The sequence below is a fragment of the Phyllobates terribilis genome, unplaced genomic scaffold, assembly GCF_046119375.1.
Source record: "Phyllobates terribilis strain yellow unplaced genomic scaffold, ASM4611937v1 Scaffold_15__1_contigs__length_34870131, whole genome shotgun sequence".
Classification (NCBI taxonomy): Eukaryota; Metazoa; Chordata; class Amphibia; order Anura; family Dendrobatidae; genus Phyllobates; species Phyllobates terribilis.
Genome location: NW_027362775.1, coordinates 12,312,935 through 12,338,627, shown reverse-complemented (window position 1 = coordinate 12,338,627; position 25,693 = coordinate 12,312,935).

The following is a 25,693-nucleotide window of genomic DNA, read 5'->3' as shown; positions in this document are numbered from 1 at the left end:
ATGAGGGAATAATATGTATGAGGGTGCCCCAGGAGAGTTCCAAATGTGTGTGGGTAGAATATATATCCCACGGGGGTAAAATTGAAAAAAGTTGAAAAAAAAATTTTTTTGGACTTAGTCATTTTTCTGGCGTTTATCAGACTTTAAGATAGGGGAAATGTCAGTGAGCGTTCCCATTTCAGTTCCAGAGCGATTCGCCCAATGAGTCCTTGATATTTAGTCGTTTTCAGCCAATTTTCTGGATTTTTGAAAATTTCACTTTTTTGTGAAAATATCCACTAAATGAGGGAATAATATGTGTGAGGGTACCGAAGGAGAGTTCCAAATGAGTGTGGGTAGACTATATATCCCACGGGGGTAAAATTGAAAAAAGTTGAAAAAAAATTTTTTTTGGACTTAGTCATTTTTCTGGCGTTTATCAGACTTTAAGATAGGGGAAATGTCAGTGAGCGTTCCCATTTCAGTTCCAGAGCGACTCGCCCAATGAGTCCTTGATATTTAGTCGTTTTCAGCCAATTTTCTGGATTTTTGAAAATTTCACTTTTTTGTGAAAATATCCACTAAATGAGGGAATAATATGTGTGAGGGTACCGAAGGAGAGTTCCAAATGTGTGTGGGTAGAATATATATCCCACGGGGGTAAAATTGAAAAAGGTTGAAAAAAATTTTTTTTTGGACTTAGTCATTTTTCCGGCGTTTATCAGGCTCTCAGATAGGGGAAATGTCAGTGAGCGTTCCCATTTTAGTTCCAGAGTGATTCGCCCAATGAGTCCTTGTTATTTAGTTGTTTTCAGCCAATTTTCTGGATTTTTGAAAATTTCACTTTTTTGTGAAAATATCCACTAAATGAGGGAATAATATGTGTGAGGGTACCCCAGGAGAGTTCCAAATGTGTGTGGGTAGAATATATATCCCACGGGGGTAAAATTGAAAAAAGTTGAAAAAAATTTTTTTTGGGACTTAGTCATTTTTCCGGCGTTTATCAGACTTTCAGATAGGGCAAATGTCAGTGAGCGTTCCGATTTCAGTTCCAGAGCGATTCGCCCATTGAGTCCTTGATATTTAGTCGTTTTCAGCCAATTTTCTGGATTTTTGAAAATTTCACTTTTTTGTGAAAATATCCACTAAATGAGGGAATAATATGTATGAAGGTACCCCAGGAGAGTTCCAAATGTGTGTGGGTAGAATATATATCCCACGGGGGTAAAATTGAAAAAAGTTGAAAAAAATTTTTTTTTTTTGGACTTAGTCATTTTTCTGGCGTTTATCAGACTTTAAGATAGGGGAAATGTCAGTGAGCATTCCCATTTCAGTTCCAGAGCGATTCTCCCAATGAGTCTTTGATATTTAGTCGTTTTCAGCCAATTTTCTGGATTTTTGAAAATTTCACTTTTTTGTGAAAATATCCACTAAATGAGGGAATAATATGTATGAAGGTACCCCAGGAGAGTTCCAAATGTGTGTGGGTAGAATATATATCCCACGGGGGTAAAATTGAAAAAAGTTGAAAAAAATTTTTTTTTTTTGGACTTAGTCATTTTTCTGGCGTTTATCAGACTTTAAGATAGGGGAAATGTCAGTGAGCATTCCCATTTCAGTTCCAGAGCGATTCTCCCAATGAGTCTTTGATATTTAGTCGTTTTCAGCCAATTTTCTGGATTTTTGAAAATTTCACTTTTTTGTGAAAATATCCACTAAATGAGGGAATAATATGTGTGAGGGTACCCCAGGAGAGTTCCAAATGTGTGTGGGTAGAATATATATCCCACGGGGGTAAAATTGAAAAAAGTTGAAAAAATTTTTTTTTTGGACTTAGTCATTTTTCCGGCGTTTATCAGACTTTCAGATAGGGCAAATGTCAGTGAGCGTTCTGATTTCAGTTCCAGAGCGATTCACCCAATGAGTCCTTGATATTTAGTCGTTTTCAGCCAATTTTTTGGATTTTTGAAAATTTTACTTTTTTGTGAAAATATCCACTAAATGAGGGAATAATATGTATGAGGGTACCCCAGGAGAGTTCCAAATGTGTGTGGGTAGAATATATATCCCACGGGGGTAAAATTGAAAAAAGTTGAAAAAATTTTTTTTTGGACTTAGTCATTTTTCTGGCGTTTATCAGACTTTAAGATAGGGGAAATGTCAGTGAGCGTTCCCATTTCAGTTCCAGAGCGATTCGCCCAATGAGTCTTTGATATTTAGTCGTTTTCAGTCAATTTTCTGGATTTTTGAAAATTTCACTTTTTTGTGAAAATATCCACTAAATGAGGGAATAATATGTGTGAGGGTACCCCAGGAGAGTTCCAAATGTGTGTGGGTAGAATATATATCCCACGGGGGTAAAATTGAAAAAAGTTGAAAAAATTTTTTTTTGGGACTTAGTCATTTTTCCGGCGTTTATCAGACTTTCAGATAGGGCAAATGTCAGTGAGCGTTCCGATTTCAGTTCCAGAGCGATTCGCCCATTGAGTCCTTGATATTTAGTCGTTTTCAGCCAATTTTCTGGATTTTTGAAAATTTCACTTTTTTGTGAAAATATCCACTAAATGAGGGAATAATATGTATGAAGGTACCCCAGGAGAGTTCCAAATGTGTGTGGGTAGAATATATATCCCACGGGGGTAAAACTGAAAAAAGTTGAAAAAAATTTTTTTTTTTTGGACTTAGTCATTTTTCTGGCGTTTATCAGACTTTAAGATAGGGGAAATGTCAGTGAGCATTCCCATTTCAGTTCCAGAGCGATTTGCCCAATGAGTCTTTGATATTTAGTCGTTTTCAGCCAATTTTCTGGATTTTTGAAAATTTCACTTTTTTGTGAAAATATCCACTAAATGAGGGAATAATATGTGTGAGGGTACCCCAGGAGAGTTCCAAATGTGTGTGGGTAGAATACATATCCCACGGGGGTAAAATTGAAAAAAGTTGAAAAAATTTTTTTTTTGGACTTAGTCATTTTTCCGGCGTTTATCAGACTTTCAGATAGGGCAAATGTCAGTGAGCGTTCTGATTTCAGTTCCAGAGCGATTGACCCAATGAGTCCTTGATATTTAGTCGTTTTCAGCCAATTTTTTGGATTTTTGAAAATTTCACTTTTTTGTGAAAATATCCACTAAATGAGGGAATAATATGTATGAGGGTACCCCAGGAGAGTTCCAAATGTGTGTGGGTAGAATATATATCCCACGGGGGTAAAATTGAAAAAAGTTGAAAAAAAATTTTTTTTTTTGGACTTAGTCATTTTTCTGGCGTTTATCAGACTTTAAGATAGGGGAAATGTCAGTGAGCATTCCCATTTCAGTTCCAGAGCGATTCTCCCAATGAGTCTTTGATATTTAGTCGTTTTCAGCCAATTTTCTGGATTTTTGAAAATTTCACTTTTTTGTTAAAATATCCACTAAATGAGGGAATAATATGTGTGAGGGTACCGAAGGAGAGTTCCAAATGTGTGCGGGTAGAATATATATCCCACGGGGGTAAAATTGAAAAAGGTTGAAAAAAATTTTTTTTTGGACTTAGCCATTTTTCCGGCGTTTATCAGGCTCTCAGATAGGGGAAATGTCAGTGAGCGTTCCAATTTTAGTTCCAGAGTGATTCGCCCAATGAGTCCTTGTTATTTAGTTGTTTTCAGCCAATTTTCTGGATTTTTGAAATTTTCACTTTTTTTGTGAAAATATCCACTAAATGAGGGAATAATATGTGTGAGGGTACCCCAGGAGAGTTCCAAATGTGTGTGGGTAGAATATATATCCCACGGGGGTAAAATTGAAAAAAGTTGAAAAAAATTTTTTTTTGGACTTAGTCATTTTTCTGGCGTTTATCAGACTTTAAGATAGGGGAAATGTCAGTGAGCGTTCCCATTTCAGTTCCAGAGCGATTCGCCCAATGAGTCTTTGATATTTAGTCGTTTTCAGTCAATTTTCTGGATTTTTGAAAATTTCACTTTTTTGTGAAAATATCCACTAAATGAGGGAATAATATGTATGAAGGTACCCCAGGAGAGTTCCAAATGTGTGTGGGTAGAATATATATCCCACGGGGGTAAAATTGAAAAAAGTTGAAAAAAATTTTTTTTTTTTGGACTTAGTCATTTTTCTGGCGTTTATCAGACTTTAAGATAGGGGAAATGTCAGTGAGCATTCCCATTTCAGTTCCAGAGCGATTCTCCCAATGAGTCTTTGATATTTAGTCGTTTTCAGCCAATTTTCTGGATTTTTGAAAATTTCACTTTTTTGTGAAAATATCCACTAAATGAGGGAATAATATGTGTGAGGGTACCCCAGGAGAGTTCCAAATGTGTGTGGGTAGAATACATATCCCACGGGGGTAAAATTGAAAAAAGTTGAAAAAATTTTTTTTTTGGACTTAGTCATTTTTCCGGCGTTTATCAGACTTTCAGATAGGGCAAATGTCAGTGAGCGTTCTGATTTCAGTTCCAGAGCGATTGACCCAATGAGTCCTTGATATTTAGTCGTTTTCAGCCAATTTTTTGGATTTTTGAAAATTTCACTTTTTTGTGAAAATATCCACTAAATGAGGGAATAATATGTATGAGGGTACCCCAGGAGAGTTCCAAATGTGTGTGGGTAGAATATATATCCCACGGGGGTAAAATTGAAAAAAGTTGAAAAAAATTTTTTTTTTTTGGACTTAGTCATTTTTCTGGCGTTTATCAGACTTTAAGATAGGGGAAATGTCAGTGAGCATTCCCATTTCAGTTCCAGAGCGATTCTCCCAATGAGTCTTTGATATTTAGTCGTTTTCAGCCAATTTTCTGGATTTTTGAAAATTTCACTTTTTTGTTAAAATATCCACTAAATGAGGGAATAATATGTGTGAGGGTACCGAAGGAGAGTTCCAAATGTGTGCGGGTAGAATATATATCCCACGGGGGTAAAATTGAAAAAGGTTGAAAAAAATTTTTTTTTGGACTTAGCCATTTTTCCGGCGTTTATCAGGCTCTCAGATAGGGGAAATGTCAGTGAGCGTTCCAATTTTAGTTCCAGAGTGATTCGCCCAATGAGTCCTTGTTATTTAGTTGTTTTCAGCCAATTTTCTGGATTTTTGAAAATGTCACTTTTTTGTGAAAATATCCACTAAATGAGGGAATAATATGTGTGAGGGTACCCCAGGAGAGTTCCAAATGTGTGTGGGTAGAATATATATCCCACGGGGGTAAAATTGAAAAAAGTTGAAAAAATTTTTTTTTTGGACTTAGTCATTTTTCCGGCGTTTATCAGACTTTCAGATAGGGCAAATGTCAGTGAGCGTTCTGATTTCAGTTCCAGAGCGATTCACCCAATGAGTCCTTGATATTTAGTCGTTTTCAGCCAATTTTTTGGATTTTTGAAAATTTCACTTTTTTGTGAAAATATCCACTAAATGAGGGAATAATATGTATGAGGGTACCCCAGGAGAGTTCCAAATGTGTGTGGGTAGAATATATATCCCACGGGGGTAAAATTGAAAAAAGTTGAAAAAAATTTTTTTTTGGACTTAGTCATTTTTCTGGCGTTTATCAGACTTTAAGATAGGGGAAATGTCAGTGAGCGTTCCCATTTCAGTTCCAGAGCGATTCGCCCATTGAGTCTTTGATATTTAGTCGTTTTCAGTCAATTTTCTGGATTTTTGAAAATTTCACTTTTTTGTGAAAATATCCACTAAATGAGGGAATAATATGTGTGAGGGTACCCCAGGAGAGTTCCAAATGTGTGTGGGTAGAATACATATCCCACGGGGGTAAAATTGAAAAAAGTTGAAAAAATTTTTTTTTTGGACTTAGTCATTTTTCCGGCGTTTATCAGACTTTCAGATAGGGCAAATGTCAGTGAGCGTTCTGATTTCAGTTCCAGAGCGATTGACCCAATGAGTCCTTGATATTTAGTCGTTTTCAGCCAATTTTTTGGATTTTTGAAAATTTCACTTTTTTGTGAAAATATCCACTAAATGAGGGAATAATATGTGTGAGGGTACCCCAGGAGAGTTCCAACTGTGTGTGGGTAGAATATATATCCCACGGGGGTAAAATTGAAAAAGGTTGAAAAAAATTTTTTTTTGGACTTAGTCATTTTTCCGCCGTTTATCAGACTCTCAGATAGGGGAAATGTCAGTGAGCATTCCAATTTTAGTTCCAGAGTGATTCGCCAAATGAGTCCTTGTTATTTAGTTGTTTTCAGCCAATTTTCTGGATTTTTGAAAATTTCACTTTTTTGTGAAAATATCCACTAAATGAGGGAATAATATGTGTGAGGGTACCCCAGGAGAGTTCTAAATGTGTGTGGGAAGAATATATATCCCACGGGGGTAAAATTAAAAAAAGTTGAAAAAAATTTTTTTTTGGACTTTGTCATTTTTCCGGCGTTTATCAGACTTTCAGATAGGGGAAATGTCAGTGAGCGTTCCGATTTTAGTTCCAGAGCGATTCGCCCAATGAGTCCTTGTTATTTAGTTGTTTTCAGCCAATTTTCTGGATTTTTGAAAATTTCACTTTTTTATGAAAATATCCACTAAATGAGGGAATAATATGTGTGAGGGTACCCCAGGAGAGTTCCAAATGTGTGTGGGTAGAATATATATGCCACGGGGGTAAAATTGAAAAAAGTTGAAAAAATTATTTTTTTTGACTTAGTCATTTTTCCGACGTTTATCAGACTTTCAGATAGGGGAAATGTCAGTGAGCGTTCCGTTTTCAGTTCCAGAGCGATTCGCCCAATGAGTCCTTGTTATTTAGTTGTTTTCAGCCAATTTTCTGGATTTTTGAAAATTTCACTTTTTTGTGAAAATATCCACTAAATGAGGGAATAATATGTGTGAGTGTACCCCAGGAGAGTTCTAAATGTGTGTGGGAAGAATATATATCCCACGGGGGTAAAATTGAAAAAAGTCGAAAAAAATTTTTTTTTGGACTTAGTCATTTTTCTGGCGTTTATCAGACTTTCAGATAGGGCAAATATCAGTGAGCATTCCGATTTCAGTTCCAGAGCAATTCGCCCAATGAGTCCTTGATATTTAGTCGTTTTCAGCCAATTTTCTGGATTCTTGAAAATTTCACTTCTTTGTGAAAATATCCACTAAATGAGGGAATAATATGTGTGAGGGTACCCCAGGAGAGTTCCAAATGTGTGTGGGTAGAATATATATCCCACGGGGGTAAAATTGAAAAAAGTTGAAAAAAAATTTTTTTTGGACTTAGTCATTTTTCCGGCGTTTATCAGACTTTCAGATAGGGGAAATGTCAGTGAGCGTTCCGATTTCAGTTCCAGAGCGATTCGCCCAATGAGTCCTTGTTATTTAGTTGTTTTCAGCCAATTTTCTGGATTTTTGAAAATTTCACTTTTTTGTGAAAATATCCACTAAATGAGGGAATAATATGTGTGAGGGTACCCCAGGAGAGTTCCAAATGTGTGTGGGTAGAATATATATGCCACGGGGGTAAAATTGAAAAAAGTTGAAAAAATTTTTTTTTTGGACTTAGTCATTTTTCCGACGTTTATCAGACTTTCAGATAGGGGAAATGTCAGTGAGCATTCCGTTTTCAGTTCCAGAGCGATTCGCCCAATGAGTCCTTGATATTTAGTCGTTTTCAGCCAATTTTCTGGATTTTTGAAAATTTCACTTTTTTGTGAAAATATCCACTAAATGAGGGAATAATATGTGTGAGGGTCCCCCAGGAGAGTTCCAAATGTGTGTGGGTAGAATATATATCCCACAGGGGTAAAATTGAAAAAAGTTGAAAAAATTTTTTTTTGGACTTAGTCATTTTTCCGGCGTTTATCAGACTTTCAGATAGGGGAAATGTCAGTGAGCATTCCGATTTTAGTTCCAGAGCGATTCGCCCAATGAGTCCTTGTTATTTAGTTGTTTTCAGCCAATTTTCTGGATTTTTGAAAATTTCACTTTTTTGTGAAAATATCCACTAAATGAGGGAATAATATGTGTGAGGGTACCCCAGGAGAGTTCCAAATGTGTGTGGGTAGAATATATATCCCACGGGGGTAAAATTGAAAAAAGTTGAAAAAAATTTTTTTTTGGACTTAGTCATTTTTCCGGCGTTTATCAGACTTTCAGATGGGGAAATGTCAGTGAGCGTTCCGATTTTAGTTCCAGAGCGATTCGCCCAATGAGTCCTTGTTATTTAGTTGTTTTCAGCCAATTTTCTGGATTTTTGAAAATTTCACTTATTTGTGAAAATATCCACTAAATGAGGGAATAATTTGTGTGAGGGTACCCCAGGAGAGTTCCAAATGTGTGTGGGTAGAATATATATGCCACGGGGGTAAAATTGAAAAAAGTTGAAAAAATTTTTTTTTTGGACTTAGTCATTTGTCCGATGTTTATCAGACTTTCAGATAGGGGAAATGTCAGTGAGCATTCCGTTTTCAGTTTCAGAGCGATTCGCCCAATGAGTCCTTGATATTTAGTCGTTTTCAGCCAATTTTCTGGATTTTTGAAAATTTCACTTTTTTGTGAAAATATCCACTAAATGAGGGAATAATATGTGTGAGGGTACCCCAGGAGAGTTCCAAATGTGTGTGGGTAGAATACATATCCCACGGGGGTAAAATTGAAAAAAGTTGAAAAAATTTTTTTTTTGGACTTAGTCATTTTTCCGGCGTTTATCAGACTTTCAAATAGGGCAAATGTCAGTGAGCGTTCTGATTTCAGTTCCAGAGCGATTGACCCAATGAGTCCTTGATATTTAGTCGTTTTCAGCCAATTTTTTGGATTTTTGAAAATTTCACTTTTTTGTGAAAATATCCACTAAATGAGGGAATAATATGTATGAGGGTACCCCAGGAGAGTTCCAAATGTGTGTGGGTAGAATATATATCCCACGGGGGTAAAATTGAAAAAAGTTGAAAAAATTTTTTTTTTTTTGGACTTAGTCATTTTTCTGGCGTTTATCAGACTTTAAGATAGGGGAAATGTCAGTGAGCATTCCCATTTCAGTTCCAGAGCGATTCTCCCAATGAGTCTTTGATATTTAGTCGTTTTCAGCCAATTTTCTGGATTTTTGAAAATTTCACTTTTTTGTTAAAATATCCACTAAATGAGGGAATAATATGTGTGAGGGTACCGAAGGAGAGTTCCAAATGTGTGCGGGTAGAATATATATCCCACGGGGGTAAAATTGAAAAAGGTTGAAAAAAATTTTTTTTTGGACTTAGCCATTTTTCCGGCGTTTATCAGGCTCTCAGATAGGGGAAATGTCAGTGAGCGTTCCAATTTTAGTTCCAGAGTGATTCGCCCATTGAGTCCTTGATATTTAGTCGTTTTCAGCCAATTTTCTGGATTTTTGAAAATTTCACTTTTTTGTGAAAATATCCACTAAATGAGGGAATAATATGTATGAAGGTACCCCAGCAGAGTTCCAAATGTGTGTGGGTAGAATATATATCCCACGGGGGTAAAATTGAAAAAAGTTGAAAAAAATTTTTTTTGGGACTTAGTCATTTTTCCGGCGTTTATCAGACTTTCAGATAGGGCAAATGTCAGTGAGCGTTCCGATTTCAGTTCCAGAGCGATTCGCCCATTGAGTCCTTGATATTTAGTCGTTTTCAGCCAATTTTCTGGATTTTTGAAAATTTCACTTTTTTGTGAAAATATCCACTAAATGAGGGAATAATATGTGTGAGGGTACCCCAGGAGAGTTCCAAATGTGTGTGGGTAGAATATATATCCCACGGGGGTAAAATTGAAAAAAGTTGAAAAAAATTTTTTTTTGGACTTAGTCATTTTTCCGGCGTTTATCAGACTTTCAGATAGGGGAAATGTCAGTGAGCGTTCCGATTTTAGTTCCAGAGCGATTCGCCCAATGAGTCCTAGTTATTTAGTTGTTTTCAGCCAATTTTCTGGATTTTTGAAAATTTCACTTTTTTGTGAAAATATCCACTAAATGAGGGAATAATATGTGTGAGGGTCCCCCAGGAGAGTTCCAAATGTGTGTGGGTAGAATATATATCCCACAGGGGTAAAATTGAAAAAAGTTGAAAAAATTTTTTTTTGGACTTAGTCATTTTTCCGGCGTTTATCAGACTTTCAGATAGGGGAAATGTCAGTGAGCATTCAGATTTTAGTTCCAGAGCGATTCGCCCAATGAGTCTTTGATATTTAGTTGTTTTCAGCCAATTTTCTGGATTTTTGAAAATTTCACTTTTTTGTGAAAATATCCACTAAATGAGGGAATAATATGTGTGAGGGTACCCCAGGAGAGTTCCAAATGTGTGTGGGTAGAATATATATCCCACGGGGGTAAAATTGAAAAAAGTTGAAAAAAATTTTTTTTTGGACTTAGTCATTTTTCTGCCGTTTATCAGACTTTAAGATAGGGGAAATGTCAGTGAGCATTCCCATTTCAGTTCCAGAGCGATTCGCCCAATGAGTCTTTGATATTTAGTCGTTTTCAGCCAATTTTCTGGATTTTTGAAAATTTCACTTTTTTGTGAAAATATCCACTAAATGAGGGAATAATATGTGTGAGGGTACCCCAGGAGAGTTCCAAATGTGTGTGGGTAGAATATATATCCCACGGGGGTAAAATTGAAAAAGGTTGAAAAAAATTTTTTTTTGGACTTAGTCATTTTTCCGGCGTTTATCAGACTCTCAGATAGGGGAAATGTCAGTGAGCGTTCCGATTTCAGTTCCAGAGCGATTCGCCCAATGAGTCCTTGATATTTAGTCGTTTTCAGCCAATTTTCTGGATTCTTGAAAATTTCACTTCTTTTTCACTTCTTTGTGAAAATATCCACTAAATGAGGGAATAATATGTGTGAGGGTACCCCAGGAGAGTTCCAAATGTGTGTGGGTAGAATATATATCCCACGGGGGTAAAAATAAAAAAAGTTGAAAAAAATTTTTTTTTGGACTTAGTCATTTTTCCGGCGTTTATCAGACTTTCAGATAGGGCAAATATCAGTGAGCATTCCGATTTCAGTTCCAGAGCGATTCGCCCAATGAGTCCTTGTTATTTAGTTGTTTTCAGCCAATTTTCTGGATTTTTGAAAATTTCACTTTTTTGTGAAAATATCCACTAAATGAGGGAATAATATGTGTGAGGGTACCCCAGGAGAGTTCCAAATGTGTGTGGGTAGAATATATATCCCACGGGGGTAAAATTGAAAAAAGTTGAAAAAAATTTTTTTTTGGACTTAGTCATTTTTCCGGCGTTTATCAGACTTTCAGATAGGGCAAATATCAGTGAGCATTCCGATTTCAGTTCCAGAGCGATTCGCCCAATGAGTCCTTGTTATTTAGTTGTTTTCAGCCAATTTTCTGGATTTTTGAAAATTTCACTTTTTTGTGAAAATATCCACTAAATGAGGGAATAATATGTGTGAGGGTACCCCAGGAGAGTTCCAAATGTGTGTGGGTAGAATATATATCCCACGGGGGTAAAATTGAAAAAGGTTGAAAAAAATTTTTTTTTGGACTTAGTCATTTTTCCGGCGTTTATCAGACTCTCAGATAGGGGAAATGTCAGTGAGCGTTCCGATTTCAGTTCCAGAGCGATTCGCCCAATGAGTCCTTGATATTTAGTCGTTTTCAGCCAATTTTCTGGATTCTTGAAAATTTCACTTCTTTGTGAAAATATCCACTAAATGAGGGAATAATATGTGTGAGGGTACCCCAGGAGAGTTCCAAATGTGTGTGGGTAGAATATATATCCCACGGGGGTAAAAATAAAAAAAAGTTGAAAAAAATTTTTTTTTTGACTTAGTCATTTTTCCGGCGTTTATCAGACTTTCAGATAGGGCAAATATCAGTGAGCATTCCGATTTCAGTTCCAGAGCGATTCGCCCAATGAGTCCTTGTTATTTAGTTGTTTTCAGCCAATTTTCTGGATATTTGAAAATTTCACTTTTTTGTGAAAATATCCACTAAATGAGGGAATAATATGTGTGAGGGTACCCCAGGAGAGTTCCAAATGTGTGTGGGTAGAATATATATCCCACGGGGGTAAAATTGAAAAAAGTTGAAAAAAATTTTTTTTGGGACTTAGTCATTTTTCCGGCGTTTATCAGACTTTCAGATAGGGGAAATGTCAGTGAGCATTCCGATTTTAGTTCCAGAGCGATTCGCCCAATGAGTCCTTGTTATTTAGTTGTTTTCAGCCAATTTTCTGGATTTTTGAAAATTTCACTTTTTTGTGAAAATATCCACTAAATGAGGGAATAATATGTGTGAGGGTACCCCAGGAGAGTTCCAAATGTGTGTGGGTAGAATATATATCCCACAGGGGTAAAATTGAAAAAAGTTGAAAAAATTTTTTTTTGGACTTAGTCATTTTTCCGGCGTTTATCAGACTTTCAGATAGGGGAAATGTCAGTGAGCATTACGATTTTAGTTCCAGAGCGATTCGCCCAATGAGTCTTTGATATTTAGTCGTTTTCAGCCAATTTTCTGGATTTTTGAAAATTTCACTTTTTTGTGAAAATATTCACTAAATGAGGGAATAATATGTGTGAGGGTACCCCAGGAGAGTTCTAAATGTGTGTGGGAAGAATATATATCCCACGGGGGTAAAATTGAAAAAAGTTGAAAAAAATTTTTTTTTGGACTTAGTCATTTTTCCGGCGTTTATCAGACTTTCAGATAGGGGAAATGTCAGTGAGCGTTCCGATTTTAGTTCCAGAGCGATTCGCCCAATGAGTCCTTGTTATTTAGTTGTTTTCAGCCAATTTTCTGGATTTTTGAAAATTTCACTTTTTTGTGAAAATATCCACTAAATGAGGGAATAATATGTGTGAGGGTACCCCAGGAGAGTTCTAAATGTGTGTGGGAAGAATATATATCCCACGGGGGTAAAATTGAAAAAAGTCGAAAACATTTTTTTTTTGGACTTAGTCATTTTTCTGGCGTTTATCAGACTTTCAGATAGGGGAAATGTCAGTGAGCATTCCGATTTCAGTTCCAGAGCGATTCGCCCAATGAGTCCTTGATATTTAGTCGTTTTCAGCCAATTTTCTGAATTCTTGAAAATTTCACTTCTTTGTGAAAATATCCACTAAATGAGGGAATAATATGTGTGAGGGTACCCCAGGAGAGTTCCAAATGTGTGTGGGTAGAATATATATCCCACGGGGGTAAAATTGAAAAAAGTTGAAAAAAATTTTTTTTTGGACTTAGTCATTTTTCTGGCGTTTATCAGACTTTAAGATAGGGGAAATGTCAGTGAGCGTTCCCATTTCAGTTCCAGAGCGATTCGCCCAATGAGTCTTTGATATTTAGTCGTTTTCAGTCAATTTTCTGGATTTTTGAAAATTTCACTTTTTTGTGAAAATATCCACTAAATGAGGGAATAATATGTATGAAGGTACCCCAGGAGAGTTCCAAATGTGTGTGGGTAGAATATATATCCCACGGGGGTAAAATTGAAAAAAGTTGAAAAAAATTTTTTTTTTTTGGACTTAGTCATTTTTCTGGCGTTTATCAGACTTTAAGATAGGGGAAATTTCAGTGAGCATTCCCATTTCAGTTCCAGAGCGATTCTCCCAATGAGTCTTTGATATTTAGTCGTTTTCAGCCAATTTTCTGGATTTTTGAAAATTTCACTTTTTTGTGAAAATATCCACTAAATGAGGGAATAATATGTGTGAGGGTACCCCAGGAGAGTTCCAAATGTGTGTGGGTAGAATACATATCCCACGGGGGTAAAATTGAAAAAAGTTGAAAAAATTTTTTTTTTGGACTTAGTCATTTTTCCGGCGTTTATCAGACTTTCAGATAGGGCAAATGTCAGTGAGCGTTCTGATTTCAGTTCCAGAGCGATTGACCCAATGAGTCCTTGATATTTAGTCGTTTTCAGCCAATTTTTTGGATTTTTGAAAATTTCACTTTTTTGTGAAAATATCCACTAAATGAGGGAATAATATGTATGAGGGTACCCCAGGAGAGTTCCAAATGTGTGTGGGTAGAATATATATCCCACGGGGGTAAAATTGAAAAAAGTTGAAAAAAATTTTTCTTTTTTGGACTTAGTCATTTTTCTGGCGTTTATCAGACTTTAAGATAGGGGAAATGTCAGTGAGCATTCCCATTTCAGTTCCAGAGCGATTCTCCCAATGAGTCTTTGATATTTAGTCGTTTTCAGCCATTTTTCTGGATTTTTGAAAATTTCACTTTTTTGTTAAAATATCCACTAAATGAGGGAATAATATGTGTGAGGGTACCGAGGGAGAGTTCCAAATGTGTGCGGGTAGAATATATATCCCACGGGGGTAAAATTGAAAAAGGTTGAAAAAAATTTTTTTTTGGACTTAGCCATTTTTCTGGCGTTTATCAGGCTCTCAGATAGGGGAAATGTCAGTGAGCGTTCCAATTTTAGTTCCAGAGTGATTCGCCCAATGAGTCCTTGTTATTTAGTTGTTTTCAGCCAATTTTCTGGATTTTTGAAAATGTCACTTTTTTGTGAAAATATCCACTAAATGAGGGAATAATATGTGTGAGGGTACCCCAGGAGAGTTCCAAATGTGTGTGGGTAGAATATATATCCCACGGGGGTAAAATTGAAAAAAGTTGAAAAAATTTTTTTTTTGGACTTAGTCATTTTTCCGGCGTTTATCAGACTTTCAGATAGGGCAAATGTCAGTGAGCGTTCTGATTTCAGTTCCAGAGCGATTCACCCAATGAGTCCTTGATATTTAGTCGTTTTCAGCCAATTTTTTGGATTTTTGAAAATTTCACTTTTTTGTGAAAATATCCACTAAATGAGGGAATAATATGTATGAGGGTACCCCAGGAGAGTTCCAAATGTGTGTGGGTAGAATATATATCCCACGGGGGTAAAATTGAAAAAAGTTGAAAAAAATTTTTTTTTGGACTTAGTCATTTTTCTGGCGTTTATCAGACTTTAAGATAGGGGAAATGTCAGTGAGCGTTCCCATTTCAGTTCCAGAGCGATTCGCCCATTGAGTCTTTGATATTTAGTCGTTTTCAGTCAATTTTCTGGATTTTTGAAAATTTCACTTTTTTGTGAAAATATCCACTAAATGAGGGAATAATATGTGTGAGGGTACCCCAGGAGAGTTCTAAATGTGTGTGGGTAGAATACATATCCCACGGGGGTAAAATTGAAAAAAGTTGAAAAAATTTTTTTTTTGGACTTAGTCATTTTTCCGGCGTTTATCAGACTTTCAGATAGGGCAAATGTCAGTGAGCGTTCTGATTTCAGTTCCAGAGCGATTGACCCAATGAGTCCTTGATATTTAGTCGTTTTCAGCCAATTTTTTGGATTTTTGAAAATTTCACTTTTTTGTGAAAATATCCACTAAATGAGGGAATAATATGTGTGAGGGTACCCCAGGAGAGTTCCAACTGTGTGTGGGTAGAATATATATCCCACGGGGGTAAAATTGAAAAAGGTTGAAAAAAATTTTTTTTTGGACTTAGTCATTTTTCCGCCGTTTATCAGACTCTCAGATAGGGGAAATGTCAGTGAGCATTCCAATTTTAGTTCCAGAGTGATTCGCCAAATGAGTCCTTGTTATTTAGTTGTTTTCAGCCAATTTTCTGGATTTTTGAAAATTTCACTTTTTTGTGAAAATATCCACTAAATGAGGGAATAATATGTGTGAGGGTACCCCAGGAGAGTTCTAAATGTGTGTGGGAAGAATATATATCCCACGGGGGTAAAATTAAAAAAAGTTGAAAAAAATTTTTTTTTGGACTTTGTCATTTTTCCGGCGTTTATCAGACTTTCAGATAGGGGAAATGTCAGTGAGCGTTCCGATTTTAGTTCCAGAGCGATTCGCCCAATGAGTCCTTGTTATTTAGTTGTTTTCAGCCAATTTTCTGGATTTTTGAAAATTTCACTTTTTTATGAAAATATCCACTAAATGAGGGAATAATATGTGTGAGGGTACCCCAGGAGAGTTCCAAATGTGTGTGGGTAGAATATATATGCCACGGGGGTAAAATTGAAAAAAGTTGAAAAAATTATTTTTTTTGACTTAGTCATTTTTCCGACGTTTATCAGACTTTCAGATAGGGGAAATGTCAGTGAGCGTTCCGTTTTCAGTTCCAGAGCGATTCGCCCAATGAGTCCTTGTTATTTAGTTGTTTTCAGCCAATTTTCTGGATTTTTGAAAATTTCACTTTTTTGTGAAAATATCCACTAAATGAGGGAATAATATGTGTGAGTGTACCCCAGGAGAGTTCTAAATGTGTGTGGGAAGAATATATATCCCACGGGGGTAAAATTGAAAAAAGTCGAAAAAAATTTTTTTTTGGACTTAGTCATTTTTCTGGCGTTTATCAGACTTTCAGATAGGGCAAATATCAGTGAGCATTCCGATTTCAGTTCCAGAGCAATTCGCCCAATGAGTCCTTGATATTTAGTCGTTTTCAGCCAATTTTCTGGATTTTTGAAAATTTCACTTTTTTGTGAAAATATCCACTAAATGAGGGAATAATATGTGTGAGGGTACCCCAGGAGAGTTCCAAATGTGTGTGGGTAGAATATATATGCCACGGGGGTAAAATTGAAAAAAGTTGAAAAAATTTTTTTTTTGGACTTAGTCATTTTTCCGACGTTTATCAGACTTTCAGATAGGGGAAATGTCAGTGAGCATTCCGTTTTCAGTTCCAGAGCGATTCGCCCAATGAGTCCTTGATATTTAGTCGTTTTCAGCCAATTTTCTGGATTTTTGAAAATTTCACTTTTTTGTGAAAATATCCACTAAATGAGGGAATAATATGTGTGAGGGTCCCCCAGGAGAGTTCCAAATGTGTGTGGGTAGAATATATATCCCACAGGGGTAAAATTGAAAAAAGTTGAAAAAATTTTTTTTTGGACTTAGTCATTTTTCCGGCGTTTATCAGACTTTCAGATAGGGGAAATGTCAGTGAGCGTTCCGATTTTAGTTCCAGAGCGATTCGCCCAATGAGTCCTTGTTATTTAGTTGTTTTCAGCCAATTTTCTGGATTTTTGAAAATTTCACTTATTTGTGAAAATATCCACTAAATGAGGGAATAATTTGTGTGAGGGTACCCCAGGAGAGTTCCAAATGTGTGTGGGTAGAATATATATGCCACGGGGGTAAAATTGAAAAAAGTTGAAAAAATTTTTTTTTTGGACTTAGTCATTTGTCCGATGTTTATCAGACTTTCAGATAGGGGAAATGTCAGTGAGCATTCCGTTTTCAGTTTCAGAGCGATTCGCCCAATGAGTCCTTGATATTTAGTCGTTTTCAGCCAATTTTCTGGATTTTTGAAAATTTCACTTTTTTGTGAAAATATCCACTAAATGAGGGAATAATATGTGTGAGGGTACCCCAGGAGAGTTCCAAATGTGTGTGGGTAGAATACATATCCCACGGGGGTAAAATTGAAAAAAGTTGAAAAAATTTTTTTTTTGGACTTAGTCATTTTTCCGGCGTTTATCAGACTTTCAAATAGGGCAAATGTCAGTGAGCGTTCTGATTTCAGTTCCAGAGCGATTGACCCAATGAGTCCTTGATATTTAGTCGTTTTCAGCCAATTTTTTGGATTTTTGAAAATTTCACTTTTTTGTGAAAATATCCACTAAATGAGGGAATAATATGTATGAGGGTACCCCAGGAGAGTTCCAAATGTGTGTGGGTAGAATATATATCCCACGGGGGTAAAATTGAAAAAAGTTGAAAAAATTTTTTTTTTTTTGGACTTAGTCATTTTTCTGGCGTTTATCAGACTTTAAGATAGGGGAAATGTCAGTGAGCATTCCCATTTCAGTTCCAGAGCGATTCTCCCAATGAGTCTTTGATATTTAGTCGTTTTCAGCCAATTTTCTGGATTTTTGAAAATTTCACTTTTTTGTTAAAATATCCACTAAATGAGGGAATAATATGTGTGAGGGTACCGAAGGAGAGTTCCAAATGTGTGCGGGTAGAATATATATCCCACGGGGGTAAAATTGAAAAAGGTTGAAAAAAATTTTTTTTTGGACTTAGCCATTTTTCCGGCGTTTATCAGGCTCTCAGATAGGGGAAATGTCAGTGAGCGTTCCAATTTTAGTTCCAGAGTGATTCGCCCATTGAGTCCTTGATATTTAGTCGTTTTCAGCCAATTTTCTGGATTTTTGAAAATTTCACTTTTTTGTGAAAATATCCACTAAATGAGGGAATAATATGTATGAAGGTACCCCAGCAGAGTTCCAAATGTGTGTGGGTAGAATATATATCCCACGGGGGTAAAATTGAAAAAAGTTGAAAAAAATTTTTTTTGGGACTTAGTCATTTTTCCGGCGTTTATCAGACTTTCAGATAGGGCAAATGTCAGTGAGCGTTCCGATTTCAGTTCCAGAGCGATTCGCCCATTGAGTCCTTGATATTTAGTCGTTTTCAGCCAATTTTCTGGATTTTTGAAAATTTCACTTTTTTGTGAAAATATCCACTAAATGAGGGAATAATATGTGTGAGGGTACCCCAGGAGAGTTCCAAATGTGTGTGGGTAGAATATATATCCCACGGGGGTAAAATTGAAAAAAGTTGAAAAAAATTTTTTTTTGGACTTAGTCATTTTTCCGGCGTTTATCAGACTTTCAGATAGGGGAAATGTCAGTGAGCGTTCCGATTTTAGTTCCAGAGCGATTCGCCCAATGAGTCCTAGTTATTTAGTTGTTTTCAGCCAATTTTCTGGATTTTTGAAAATTTCACTTTTTTGTGAAAATATCCACTAAATGAGGGAATAATATGTGTGAGGGTACCCCAGGAGAGTTCCAAATGTGTGTGGGTAGAATATATATGCCACGGGGGTAAAATTGAAAAAAGTTGAAAAAATTTTTTTTTTGGACTTAGTCATTTTTCCGACGTTTATCAGACTTTCAGATAGGGGAAATGTCAGTGAGCATTCCGTTTTCAGTTCCAGAGCGATTCGCCCAATGAGTCCTTGATATTTAGTCGTTTTCAGCCAATTTTCTGGATTTTTGAAAATTTCACTTTTTTGTGAAAATATCCACTAAATGAGGGAATAATATGTGTGAGGGTACCCCAGGAGAGTTCCAAATGTGTGTGGGTAGAATATATATCCCACGGGGGTAAAATTGAAAAAAGTTGAAAAAAATTTTTTTTTGGACTTAGTCATTTTTCCGGCGTTTATCAGACTTTCAGATAGGGGAAATGTCAGTGAGCGTTCCGATTTTAGTTCCAGAGCGATTCGCCCAATGAGTCCTTGATATTTAGTCGTTTTCAGCCAATTTTCTGGATTTTTGAAAATTTCACTTTTTTGTGAAAATATCCACTAAATGAGGGAATAATATGTGTGAGGGTCCCCCAGGAGAGTTCCAAATGTGTGTGGGTAGAATATATATCCCACAGGGGTAAAATTGAAAAAAGTTGAAAAAATTTTTTTTTGGACTTAGTCATTTTTCCGGCGTTTATCAGACTTTCAGATAGGGGAAATGTCAGTGAGCATTCCGATTTTAGTTCCAGAGCGATTCGCCCAATGAGTCTTTGATATTTAGTTGTTTTCAGCCAATTTTCTGGATTTTTGAAAATTTCACTTTTTTGTGAAAATATCCACTAAATGAGGGAATAATATGTGTGAGGGTACCCCAGGAGAGTTCCAAATGTGTGTGGGTAGAATATATATCCCACGGGGGTAAAATTGAAAAAGGTTGAAAAAAATTTTTTTTTGGACTTAGTCATTTTTCCGGCGTTTATCAGACTCTCAGATAGGGGAAATGTCAGTGAGCGTTCCGATTTCAGTTCCAGAGCGATTCGCCCAATGAGTCCTTGATATTTAGTCGTTTTCAGCCAATTTTCTGGATTCTTGAAAATTTCACTTCTTTGTGAAAATATCCACTAAATGAGGGAATAATATGTGTGAGGGTACCCCAGGAGAGTTCCAAATGTGTGTGGGTAGAATATATATCCCACGGGGGTAAAAATAAAAAAAGTTGAAAAAAATTTTTTTTTGGACTTAGTCATTTTTCCGGCGTTTATCAGACTTTCAGATAGGGCAAATATCAGTGAGCATTCCGATTTCAGTTCCAGAGCGATTCGCCCAATGAGTCCTTGTTATTTAGTTGTTTTCAGCCAATTTTCTGGATTTTTGAAAATTTCACTTTTTTGTGAAAATATCCACTAAATGAGGGAATAATATGTGTGAGGGTACCCCAGGAGAGTTCCAAATGTGTGTGGGTAGAATATATATCCCACGGGGGTAAAATTGAAAAAAGTTGAAAAAAATTTTTTTTTGGACTTAGTCATTTTTCCGGCGTTTATCAGACTTTCAGATAGGGCAAATATCAGTGAGCATTCCGATTTCAGTTCCAGAGCGATTCGCCCAATGAGTCCTTGTTATTTAGTTGTTTTCAGCCAATTTTCTGGATTTTTGAAAATTTCACTTTTTTGTGAAAATATCCACTAAATGAGGGAATAATATGTGTGAGGGTACCCCAGGAGAGTTCCAAATGTGTGTGGGTAGAATATATATCCCACGGGGGTAAAATTGAAAAAGGTTGAAAAAAATTTTTTTTTGGACTTAGTCATTTTTCCGGCGTTTATCAGACTCTCAGATAGGGGAAATGTCAGTGAGCGTTCCGATTTCAGTTCCAGAGCGATTCGCCCAATGAGTCCTTGATATTTAGTCGTTTTCAGCCAATTTTCTGGATTCTTGAAAATTTCACTTCTTTGTGAAAATATCCACTAAATGAGGGAATAATATGTGTGAGGGTACCCCAGGAGAGTTCCAAATGTGTGTGGGTAGAATATATATCCCACGGGGGTAAAAATAAAAAAAAGTTGAAAAAAATTTTTTTTTTGACTTAGTCATTTTTCCGGCGTTTATCAGACTTTCAGATAGGGCAAATATCAGTGAGCATTCCGATTTCAGTTCCAGAGCGATTCGCCCAATGAGTCCTTGTTATTTAGTTGTTTTCAGCCAATTTTCTGGATTTTTGAAAATTTCACTTTTTTGTGAAAATATCCACTAAATGAGGGAATAATATGTGTGAGGGTACCCCAGGAGAGTTCCAAATGTGTGTGGGTAGAATATATATCCCACGGGGGTAAAATTGAAAAAAGTTGAAAAAAATTTTTTTTGGGACTTAGTCATTTTTCCGGCGTTTATCAGACTTTCAGATAGGGGAAATGTCAGTGAGCGTTCCGATTTTAGTTCCAGAGCGATTCGCCCAATGAGTCCTTGTTATTTAGTTGTTTTCAGCCAATTTTCTGGATTTTTGAAAATTTCACTTTTTTGTGAAAATATCCACTAAATGAGGGAATAATATGTGTGAGGGTACCCCAGGAGAGTTCCAAATGTGTGTGGGTAGAATATATATCCCACAGGGGTAAAATTGAAAAAAGTTGAAAAAATTTTTTTTTGGACTTAGTCATTTTTCCGGCGTTTATCAGACTTTCAGATAGGGGAAATGTCAGTGAGCATTACGATTTTAGTTCCAGAGCGATTCGCCCAATGAGTCTTTGATATTTAGTCGTTTTCAGCCAATTTTCTGGATTTTTGAAAATTTCACTTTTTTGTGAAAATATTCACTAAATGAGGGAATAATATGTGTGAGGGTACCCCAGGAGAGTTCTAAATGTGTGTGGGAAGAATATATATCCCACGGGGGTAAAATTGAAAAAAGTTGAAAAAAATTTTTTTTTGGACTTAGTCATTTTTCCGGCGTTTATCAGACTTTCACATAGGGGAAATGTCAGTGAGCGTTCCGATTTTAGTTCCAGAGCGATTCGCCCAATGAGTCCTTGTTATTTAGTTGTTTTCAGCCAATTTTCTGGATTTTTGAAAATTTCACTTTTTTGTGAAAATATCCACTAAATGAGGGAATAATATGTGTGAGGGTACCCCAGGAGAGTTCTAAATGTGTGTGGGAAGAATATATATCCCACGGGGGTAAAATTGAAAAAAGTCGAAAACATTTTTTTTTTGGACTTAGTCATTTTTCTGGCGTTTATCAGACTTTCAGATAGGGGAAATGTCAGTGAGCATTCCGATTTCAGTTCCAGAGCGATTCGCCCAATGAGTCCTTGATATTTAGTCGTTTTCAGCCAATTTTCTGAATTCTTGAAAATTTCACTTCTTTGTGAAAATATCCACTAAATGAGGGAATAATATGTGTGAGGGTACCCCAGGAGAGTTCCAAATGTGTGTGGGTAGAATATATATCCCACGGGGGTAAAATTGAAAAAAGTTGAAAAAAATTTTTTTTTGGACTTAGTCATTTTTCCGGCTTTTATCAGACTTTCAGATAGGGGAAATGTCAGTGAGCGTTCCGATTTCAGTTCCAGAGCGATTCGCCCAATGAGTCCTTGATATTTAGTCGTTTTCAGCCAATTTTCTGGATTTTTGAAAATTTCACTTTTTTGTGAAAATATCCACTAAATGAGGGAATAATATGTGTGAGGGTACCCCAGGAGAGTTCTAAATGTGTGTGGGAAGAATATATATCCCACGGGGGTAAAATTGAAAAAAGTTGAAAAAAATTTTTTTTTGGACTTAGTCATTTTTCTGGCGTTTATAAGACTTTCAGATAGGGCAAATATCACTGAGCATTCCGATTTCAGTTCCAGAGCGATTCGCCCAATGAGTCCTTGATATTTAGTCGTTTTCAGCCAATTTTCTGGATTCTTGAAAATTTCACTTTTTTGTGAAAATATCCACTAAATGAGGGAATAATATGTGTGAGGGTACCCCAGGACAGTTCCAAATGTGTGTGGGTAGAATATATATCCCACGGGGGTAAAATTGAAAAAAGTTGAAAAATTTTTTTTTTTGGACTTAGTCATTTTTCCGGCCTTTATCAGACTTTCAGATAGGGGAAATGTCAGTGAGCGTTCCGATTTCAGTTCCAGAGCGATTCGCCCAATGAGTCTTTGATATTTAGTCGTTTTCAGCCAATTTTCTGGATTTTTGAAAATTTCACTTTTTTGTGAAAATATTCACTAAATGAGGGAATAATATGTGTGAGGGTACCCCAGGAGAGTTCTAAATGTGTGTGGGAAGAATATATATCCCACGGGGGTAAAATTGAAAAAAGTTGAAAAATATTTTTTTTTGAACTTAGTCATTTTTCCGGCGTTTATCAGACTTTAAGATAGCGGAAATGTCAGTGAGCATTCCCATTTCAGTTCCAGAGCGATTCGTACAATGAGTCTTTGATATTTAGTCGTTTTCAGCCAATTTTCTGGATTTTTGAAAATTTCACTTTTTTGTGAAAATATTCACTAAATGAGGGAATAATATGTGTGAGGGTACCCCAGGAGAGTTCTAAATGTGTGTGGGAAGAATAAATATCCCACGGGGGTAAAATTGAAAAAAGTCGAAAAAATTTTTTTTTTGGACTTAGTCATTTTTCTGGCGTTTATCAGACTTTCAGATAGGGCAAATATCAGTGAGCATTCCGATTTCAGTTCCAGAGCGATTCGCCCAATGAGTCCTTGTTATTTAGTTGTTTTCAGCCAATTTTCTGGATTTTTGAAAATTTCACTTTTTTGTGAAAATATCCACTAAATGAGGGAATAATATGTGTGAGGGTACCCCAGGAGAGTTCTAAATGTGTGTGGGAAGAATATATATCCCACGGGGGTAAAATTAAAAAAAGTTGAAAAAAATTTTTTTTTGGACTTAGTCATTTTTCTGGCGTTTATCAGACTTTCAGATAGGGCAAATATCACTGAGCATTCCGATTTCAGTTCCAGAGCGATTCGCCCAATGAGTCCTTGATATTTAGTCGTTTTCAGCCAATTTTCTGGATTCTTGAAAATTTCACTTTTTTGTGAAAATATCCACTAAATGAGGGAATAATATGTGTGAGGGTACCCCAGGAGAGTTCCAAATGTGTGTGGGTAGAATATATATCCCACGGGGGTAAAATTGAAAAAAGTTGAAAAATTTTTTTTTTTGGACTTAGTCATTTTTCCGGCCTTTATCAGACTTTCAGATAGGGGAAATGTCAGTGAGCGTTCCGATTTCAGTTCCAGAGCGATTCGCCCAATGAGTCTTTGATATTTAGTCGTTTTCAGCCAATTTTCTGGATTTTTGAAAATTTCACTTTTTTGTGAAAATATTCACTAAATGAGGGAATAATATGTGTGAGGGTACCCCAGGAGAGTTCTAAATGTGTGTGGGAAGAATATATATCCCACGGGGGTAAAATTGAAAAAAGTTGAAAAATATTTTTTTTTGAACTTAGTCATTTTTCCGGCGTTTATCAGACTTTAAGATAGCGGAAATGTCAGTGAGCATTCCCATTTCAGTTCCAGAGCGATTCGTACAATGAGTCTTTGATATTTAGTCGTTTTCAGCCAATTTTCTGGATTTTTGAAAATTTCACTTTTTTGTGAAAATATTCACTAAATGAGGGAATAATATGTGTGAGGGTACCCCAGGAGAGTTCTAAATGTGTGTGGGAAGAATAAATATCCCACGGGGGTAAAATTGAAAAAAGTCGAAAAAATTTTTTTTTTGGACTTAGTCATTTTTCTGGCGTTTATCAGACTTTCAGATAGGGCAAATATCAGTGAGCATTCCGATTTCAGTTCCAGAGCGATTCGCCCAATGAGTCCTTGTTATTTAGTTGTTTTCAGCCAATTTTCTGGATTTTTGAAAATTTCACTTTTTTGTGAAAATATATACTAAATGAGGGAATAATATGTGTGAGGGTACCCCAGGAGAGTTCTAAATGTGTGTGGGAAGAATATATATCCCACGGGGGTAAAATTAAAAAAAGTTGAAAAAAATTTTTTTTTGGACTTAGTCATTTTTCCGGCGTTTATCAGACTTTCAGATAGGGGAAATGTCAGTGAGCGTTCCGATTTCAGTTCCAGAGCGATTCGCCCAATGAGTCTTTGATATTTAGTCGTTTTCAGCCAATTTTCTGGATTTTTGAAAATTTCACTTTTTTGTGAAAATATTCACTAAATGAGGGAATAATATGTGTGAGGGTACCCCAGGAGAGTTCTAAATGTGTGTGGGAAGAATATATATCCCACGGGGGTAAAATTGAAAAAAGTTGAAAAATATTTTTTTTTGAACTTAGTCATTTTTCCGGCGTTTATCAGACTTTAAGATAGCGGAAATGTCAGTGAGCATTCCCATTTCAGTTCCAGAGCGATTCGCCCATTGAGTCTTTGATATTTAGTCGTTTTCAGCCAATTTTCTGGATTTTTGAAAATTTCACTTTTTTGTGAAAATATTCACTAAATGAGGGAATAATATGTGTGAGGGTACCCCAGGAGAGTTCCAAATGTGTGTGGGTAGAATATATATCCTACGGGGGTAAAATTGAAAAAAGTTGAAAAAAATTTTTTTTGGGACTTAGTCATTTTTCCGGCGTTTATCAGACTTTCAGATAGGGGAAATGTCAGTGAGCGTTCCGATTTTAGTTCCAGAGCGATTCGCCCAATGAGTCCTTGTTATTTAGTTGTTTTCAGCCAATTTTCTGGATTTTTGAAAATTTCACTTTTTTGTGAAAATATCCACTAAATGAGGGAATAATATGTGTTAGGGTACCCCAGGAGAGTTCCAAATGTGTGTGGGTAGAATATATATGCCACGGGGGTAAAATTGAAAAAAGTTGAAAAAATTTTTTTTTTGGACTTAGTCATTTTTCCGGCGTTTATCAGACTTTCAGATAGGGGAAATGTCAGTGAGCGTTCCGATTTTAGTTCCAGAGCGATTCGCCCAATGAGTCCTTGATATTTAGTTGTTTTCAGCCAATTTTCTGGACTCTTGAAAATTTCACTTTTTTGTGAAAATATTC